This window comes from Eretmochelys imbricata, chromosome 5 (genome assembly GCF_965152235.1).
Source record: "Eretmochelys imbricata isolate rEreImb1 chromosome 5, rEreImb1.hap1, whole genome shotgun sequence".
In the NCBI taxonomy this organism is placed as follows: Eukaryota; Metazoa; Chordata; order Testudines; family Cheloniidae; genus Eretmochelys; species Eretmochelys imbricata.
Window position 1 is genome coordinate 107421751 of NC_135576.1, and position 7751 is coordinate 107429501.

A 7751-nucleotide genomic window follows, 5' to 3' on the forward strand; every position below is an offset into this window, starting at 1 on the left:
ACTCCTTGTCCTGTTCTCTTCTACCACTGAGAATAGTCTAGAACCATCCTCTCTGGAACCACCTCTCAGGTAGTTGAAAGCAGCTATCAAATCCCCCCTCATTCTTCTCTTCTGCAGACTAAACAATCCCAGTTCCCTCAGCCTCTCCTCATAACTCATGTGTTCCAGACCCCTAATCATTTTTGTTGCCCTTCACTGGACTCTCTCCAATTAATCCACATCCTTCTTGTAGTGTGGGGCCCAAAACTGGACACAGTACTCCAGATGAGGCCTCACCAATGTCGAATAGAGGGGGACGATCACGTCCCTCGATCTGCTCGCTATACCCCTACTTATACATCCCAAAATGCCATTGGCCTTCTTGGCAACAAGGGCACACTGCTGACTCATATCCAGCTTCTCGTCCACTGTCACCCCTAGGTCCTTTTCCACAGAACTGCTGCCTAGCCATTCGGTCCCTGATTTCATGATTTCAACAATTTCCATCCCACCATCAACCTCAGCCTGGACCAGTCCACACAAGAGATCCACTTCCTGGACACTATGGTGCTCATAAGCGATGGTCATTTAAACACCACCCTATACCGGAAACCTACTGACCGCTATTCCTACCTACATGCCTCCGGCTTTCACCCTGACCACACCACATGATCCATTGTCTACAGCCAAGCTCTGCGATACAACCGCATTTGCTCCAACCTCTCAGACAGAGATAAACACCTACAAGATCTCTATCAAGCATTCTTACAACTACAATACCCACCTGCTGAAGTGAAGAAACAGATTGACAGAGCCAGAAGAGTACCCAGAAGTTACCTACTACAGGACAGGCCCAACAAAGAAAATAACAGAACGCCACTAGCCATCACCTTCAGCCCCCAACTAAAACCTCTCCAATGCATCATCAAGGATCTAAAACCTATCCTGAAGGATGACACATCACTCTCACAGATCTTGGGAGACAGGCCAGTTCTTGCTTATAGACAGCCCCCCAACCTGAAGCAAATACTCACCAGCAACCACACACAACACAACAGAACCACTAACCCAGGAACCTATCCTTGCAACAAAGCCTGTTGCTAACTGTGTCCACATATCTCTTCAGGGGACACCACGATAGGGCCTAATCACCTCAGCCAGACTATCAAAGGCTCGTTCACCTGCGCATCTACCAATGTGATCTATGCCATCGTGTGCCAGCAATGCCCCTCTGCCATGTACATTGGTCAAACTGGACAGTCTCTACGTAAAAGAATAAATGGACACAAATCAGACATCAAGAATTATAACATTCAAAAACCAGCTGGAGAACACTTCAATCTCTTTGGTCAGTCGATTACAGACCTAAAAGTTGTAATTCTTCAAGAGAAAAATTTCAAAACCAGACTCCCACAAGAGACTGCTGAATTTGAATTAATTTGCAAACTGGATACAATTAATTTAGGTTTGAATAGAGACTGGGAGTGGATGGGTCATTACACAAAGTAAAACTATTTACCCATGTTTATTTCCCCCCTCCACCCCCCACTGTTCCTCAGATGTTCTTCTCAACTGCTGGAAATAGCCCACCTTGATTATCACTACAAAAGGTTCCCCCCCACCACCCCCCGCTCTCCTGCTGGTAATAGCTCACCTTAAATGATCACTCTCATTACAGTGTGTATGGTAACACCCATTGTTTCATGTTCTCTGTGTATATAAATCTCCCCACTGTATTTTCCACTGAATGCATCCGATGAAGGGAGCTGTAGCTCACGAAAGCTTATGCTCAAATAATTTGTTAGTCTCTAAGGTGCCACAAGTCCTCCTTTTCTATTTATAAGGGTTGTAAGTAAAAAGCACAGGATTGCTTTATTTTAGAAGACTCATACAGAGTCATATTCCATCTGGCCCTTATATGGATGTATAGTGTGTGTATGAGGAGTGTATAAAGAGCCTGCCCTCACCTTTGTACTACCCAAATGAAGTCCAAGCAGAATCAGTGTCTCTCCGTTCTGGGAAGTCTAGGGGCTGCTCCTTTCCTATTATCCTGAAGGCACATTCAGCCCCGAAGGAAAGAGGGCAAGGGGCAGGGCTTTGACTCTGCTTTATGATACTGGTCAGTGGCCCAAGGGGCAGGTAAACAATACCCCACAAAGGGAGGTAGCAGGTACGCACCCTCTAATCCATATGCTTTTTGGTTTTGGTTTGTTAGGTGAATTGTCTTACTCATGCAGCTCTGCCAAGCCAACAAATGAGAATGGCTGTAAACTGTGCCTACATTTTTGCCATCTTTAAGTTAAGCACAAGAGACATGGAGGGGAACACAATAGAATTTAGGCCAGGCAGGCAAGACACAAAGATCATCTGTCAGTAGACACTGTTCCTTTGAAAACTAGAGAATGTTTAGATAGGGAAGTATATATACACAACTGCACACACAGCATTTTCAACAGCAGCTGCTACTAACCTGGATCCCACAGGATACTGAAAGCACTACTGATTCTTAAGATTGTACACTGCTTACAGTCAGAGGAGTTAGGACAGTGGTCAATAAAAAGTATAGTATAACAGATTCAAGCAATACAGTTAGCACATCTGACCTGATTCACACCTATGATCCATTCTGAACTATAATGCATCTGATCTGTACACACTGACAGTCACAGCTGCACTGATCACATGCTTTGAGTAAGTATTTGAGGTCAGACAATTTACATTCCTCACTCAGCCAGCTGTTATTGCTGGACACAGGAGGGGGAAATTCTCTACTGGCTTAACTCCATTGAAGTCAATTGAGTTAAAGCAGATGAGAATCTTGCCCATTTAGCCATGAATGCCAAACCAAAACAACAACATTATTTTCCAGTTGAACTAATTCTTGCCTTTCTGATACTAAGTTTCAGAAAACAAGTTTTCTTAAATAGATCTTTTCCTCAAAGTCTGGTTCCCTTCCCTCTTCCTTCACTGGGCTGCAAAGCATTTTTGATTTGTTCATCTATTTTTGCACTCAGCCAGACCACCACTGTACTGATGATATCTGACCTCATCTTTGCATATTCTGAATCAGGCCCATTGAAGCCAAAAGAAAGACTCCCATTGATTTCACTGGTCACTAGATCAGGCCCTAGGCCTCCATGTGCCTTTAGTAATACAAAAGGTTCTAAGTTAGTATTCTGAAAATGGAACCATACTTCCTCTGTTAAACTTTTGCTACTTGTCATCACTGGAGTAGAACACAACAATGTTCTTAGAAGTACCGTAGTTCCATTGTAATGTTGGCACTTCACAGGTACATGTCTGATAAAATAGTGTTGAAAGACTCACCATTTGAGACAACTCCCTCACAGCAAGACCCAGCATTCCAGTGCTCTGCCTCCGTATCCCCATAACAATCATTAGCCTACTCCAGCTGTCAAGGTGTCTTGGACTTAGTCTTCCAACTAAGCCACTTTCAAGAGATTCACCCCTTCTAAATTAACAAAACCCTTTAGATAGAGTCCAACAAAAACAAAGGAATCTTTAGTCCAGCCAGGCTCAACATCCAGCCCCCTTCTTTACAGGGAGGTGCCAGCTGCAGCAGACTGTCTTAACACCCACCAACAGTTACCTGGTCTCTGGTCCACCCAACAATCAGGTGAAAGCCAACCCTCTTACACAGGATTCTGGCCAGTCACAATCCTCAGAAAGTTCCTGGCCCTGAACCAGACTTCCTATCCCCAGGTAAGAAAAGTCTGCCCATTCTTCTCTCTGGTCCGCCCTCCACTGCTGGGCTTTTCTCTACAGTCAGCCCTCAACTGCTGCACAGGTGTACCACAACAGGACTAATTAAGGTCCTCAAGGAATCCATTTTGAAGCACTTGGAGGAGTGGAAGGCAATCAGGAACAGTCAACATGGATTCACCAAGGGCAAGTCTTGCCTGACCAACCTGATTGCCTTCTATGATGAGATAACTGGCTCTGTGGATATGGGGAAAGCAGTGGACGTGATATACCTTGACTTTAGCAAAGCTTTTCATATGGTCTCCCACAGTATTCTTGCCAGCAAGGTAAAGAAGTATGGATTAGATGAATGGACTATAAGGTGGCTAGATCGTCCGGCTCAGTGGGTAGTGATCAATGGCTCGATGTCTAGTTGTCAGCCGGTATCAAGCGGAGTGCCCTAGGGGTTGGTCCTGGGGCCGGTTTTGTTCAGCCCTCTTCATTAATGATCTGGATGATGGGATGGATTGAACTCTCAGAAAGTTTGCAGGTGACACAAAACTAGGGATAGAGGGCTGGGGGCTAAGACTAGGGTCCAGCATGACTTAAACAAATTGGAGGATTGGGCCAAAAGAAATTTGATGAGGTTCAACAAGAACAAGTGGCAGAGTCCTACACTTAGGACGAAAGAATCCCATGCACTGCTACAGGCTGGGGACTGACTGGCTAAGCAGCAGTTCTGCAGAAAAGGATCTGGGGGTTACAGTGGACAAGAAGCTGGATGACAGTCAACAGTATGCCCTTGTTGCCAAGAAGGCTAACGGCATATTGGGCTGCATTAGTAGGAGCATTGCCAGCAGATCGAGGGAAGTGATTATTCCCCTCTATTCAGCATTTGTGAAGTCACATCTGGAGTATTGTGTCTAGTTAGGCAAAGATAGATTAAGTGACATGCCTAATTCTACAGAACAATAGCATTGTGGGTTGCTGCAGATGCCAGGCAGTGGGAGAGAGATTCTTGTTGCTGCTCCTGCTGTACCTGACCTGCGGGTGGTGATAGTTCATGCATGAACACCTGCATTTAGGCAAAGTAAAAAACTTCTTCTGAAACACTGATGGGAATAAAAAACAGTGTTCATGAAAAATATGGTGAGATCAAACCACAGGTCAGATTTAGTGGATTTCATTCACAATGTTGTTTTCCCATTGTTGCCCAGCTATACATGAGGATATCTTACTGGTGAAAATTATAACATTACTATATTACTTCAGAACTGTTCCTCTGCCATTTCCCCCCTTGCTGTATTTCCTGATTCCATATCCTGGAGCAATCATGTACTAGACATGAACAGTGGAAACTGTTATTGTTAAGCCATTTCAGTTTCCTATGTGTATCTCTGCTGATGAAAATCACTCCTAAAAAGCTCTTGAGCTGACATAGTTGACATAGTAATCTGAGTGGAGAATAAGCTTTTTCTGTGATTTTCCTATTTGTACATTCCCAATAAATAGTAAGTGGTTATGCCAGCTGCAAATTTCACATACGTTTTGATGTCATGTTCACTTAGGTCTCACAAATTGCTTTTTTACTTCAACAACCTGCAATGAAATAGATGGCTGGCGTTAAGACATTTCCCAATGGTAGCAAAATTAAGAGATTCTGCTATTGTAATTCCAGTACAGTATCCTAGCAATATCATGAAAGAGTTATAACCTAAATTTGGGCTTTTTTATACACTATATTGTTCCCAGGGGTATTATCTGGATTTTTTATGTATAGGCATTTCAACGGTACTCCTCACCATAGCATCTGAACACCTCACAATTATCAATGGATTTAGCCTCACAATAGCCCTATTAGCTAGGGATGTATTACTATAATAGCTTTATAGGTGAGAAATGGAGAAGTTTACTGAATTGCCGAAGTTCACACAAAAGTCTGAGATGGTGCCAGAAATTGAACTCACCTCTACTGATTTTCTTGTCAGTACTGTCACCCCAAGGGCTTCTTTCACAGGCTGGTATTCAGATATTTTTGGAGGATGAATGTGAGATACCAAACCTCTGTCTACCCCAACCTGCTCATGAAGTGTGTCATGTTGTTGTAATGCTGTAGGACTAATCTGTATCCTATGTCATTTCCTGCAATCTGCACTCTGCTTGTATCATGAGTGTCATGCTGGAGAGAGCCTCAAGAGGAGCACTCTAAAGCATATTGTGAATATGGAATCAGGCAGTTTATCAGAAAAGGTCCTGAAATGTTTACTTCAGTGAATTAGGAATAGGTGGATTGCAATAGAGTAAGAGAGCAGGGGTGTAGAGAACTGAGAAGATTCGGATATGGAAGAAGGGTACAGGACAGAGAGTGAAGAGGATAAGGGGGTCGAGGATGTTCATATTCCTAACACCTCCCCATCTAGGGTTCTGCATGTGTGGAATAGAGATCGCGCATTTGTTTTCTATGGTGGATTGTTTAGTTAGCTGACAGTTCCTTGTTGCAAAGACATAGCACCAACAGAGCTGGCCTTATCATGAGGCGAACTGAGGCAGCCGCCTCAGATGCCAGACTGTGTGTGGGGTGCCACTAGGACCCAGAGTGTAGAAAATTGTGTCTGCTGCTGGTGCATATGTATTCTCTCTGCTCTAGATCCACAGAGATGGTGGAGTGCTGTGCTGGAGGAAGGAGGGCACAAGAGACATAACAGGCAGGCAGGAGAAAAGGTGAGAGGGAATAACAGAAAGCAGCAGGAGCTGCAGGGAGAGAGAGGAGAAGGAGCCTCTTATATACCTCTCTAGCATCCCCAGGAGTCTGGACTGATTAACTCCAGCTTCTCAGGGAGCTTCCTGTTTCCTGCTGCTTCCCTGAACTCACTTGAGGAGAACAGGCAGTCAACTGAAGTAGTAGGAGCAAGTTAGGCTTTAAGATGCTGATATCTGCCCTCACTCAGGCCCTGCTACCAGCCTGCTTATTTGTTCCCTTCAATTGAGTGTTGAGAGCCACAATAGCTGGCACAGAACAGCAGTCATGACTGAAAGAAGAAAACGCCCCTCTACGGCAGCATTCAGAAAAAGAAAGAAAGCAAGGGAAGCTTTTCTATCTAAGCAGGAAGGAGCTCTCTTGAGATACATAGACACAAATGTTCACGGTCAGCCTTCCGGCCCCGAGGAGGATGTGAGTGGTGACGAGATGCCAGATCTTCCAGTTAGTCAGAGTGCAGGTGACCTGGCAGCTACTGCAGCATCCATATCTCCATCTCAAATGGATGTAACCATGCACATTCCTGAAGAAAAGTGTAGGTCAGAGAAGAGTGTGATGGAGGTGCAAGAAGCAGCTGCTGCTGAGTTTAATTCCTTAAGTCTAGATGATCCAGGACTGTGGACCCACTTGAGCAGTAGCCTGAGGGACTTCCTTGTACTTCATGGGCCACAGCAAGTGAAAAACTTCATGTTCCCCAAAGACAATGAAAATAGAAGTTTCCATACAACACATTACTGGCGTGAAATCCCCAATGGTGACAAAGTGGAGAGGCCAAGGCTTATGTACTCAAACCCGCAGAATACTGCGCACTGTTTTTGTTGCAAACTCTTCCAGTCTAATGTTCCAGCCACACTGGGTTCTACAGGAACAAAGGACTGGAAAAATCTGGCTAGAAATCTGGCATGCCATGAGAAAGAAGCAAATCACCAGAGAGCATTCCATAGGTGGAAAGAGCTTGAGATGAGACTAAGGTTAAAGGCCACCATAGATGATCAGCATCAAGAGAAGATTGCATCAGAGTCTCTTTATTAGCAAAATGTTCTGAAAAGACTCTTTGCCATTGTGAGAATGCTTGGTATCCAAAACCTAGCACTGCATGGCACTTCAGATCAGCTGTATGTGCTAAACAATGGAAACTTCCTTAAAATTGTGGAACTGATGGCTGAGTTTGATGCTGTACTCCAGGAACATCTAAGAAGAGTCACCACCCAAGAAATGTACACACACCACTACCTTGGAAAACAGTTCAAAATGAGATCATACAGTTACTGGCAACAAAAGTGAAACAGAAAATTGTTGCAGATCTGAAGTC